Genomic DNA, 872 nt, shown 5'->3' with positions numbered 1-872 from the left:
AATATATCACCTATAGATAAAGATCACCTTGCCAATATAGCTAAAGTGACGATATATACATCCTAGCAATGTAACTAAAATGAAAAGATAACCAAAATGACGGTTTGTTCATAATGACAATACTGCCACTATGAAAATATGTTCCCCAACTGCCACTATGAAAATATGTTCCCCAACTGCCACTATGAAAATATGTTCCCCAACTGCCACTATGAAAATATGTTCCCCAACTGCCACTATGAAAATATGTTCCCCAACTGCCACTATGAAAATATGTTCCCCAACTGCCACTATGAAAATATGTTCCCCATGACACTATAGCTACACTGACAATAAAGCCATATTCACATAAGAGTAACATTGAAAATACAGCTACATTGTCATGGTGACGATATTAGCATGGTGGCTCTATTGTTATTTTCAATATAATGCCATCCTAACTACATTATCTTGTTCGCTATATTTACTTGCTGGCTATATTGCTATGGTTAATTTTGTCGTTGGGAATATATTATGTCATTAACTACAATTTTGTTTTAATCGTATGATCATAATAATAATATTATCATCGCGGCTTATTTGGTAATGTGAGTGCAAGTGTATGGATGTCTTATCATTGTAAGACTCACGCACACTACCATTAATTTTTCATTAGGTATTTGTTATTATCATTTTACTGTGAGTTACATAGAGTTAGATGCATGTTGCCACGGGCTCACTGTTCCCACGGGCTACTGTTAATCAGGATGTTTGAACACGTAAGAGCTGATCTGTTATTTGAACACGTTGTTGAATGGGTGTTGACGGACTCCCATATAACCCCTGCCAGTGTGACCTGAGGGGACACACTGGCCAGCATCGTCACACTGTTC

Source organism: Panulirus ornatus, chromosome 8, assembly GCF_036320965.1.
Source record: "Panulirus ornatus isolate Po-2019 chromosome 8, ASM3632096v1, whole genome shotgun sequence".
Lineage (NCBI taxonomy): Eukaryota > Metazoa > Arthropoda > Malacostraca > Decapoda > Palinuridae > Panulirus > Panulirus ornatus.
Note: the sequence above shows the minus strand (reverse complement) of the source record.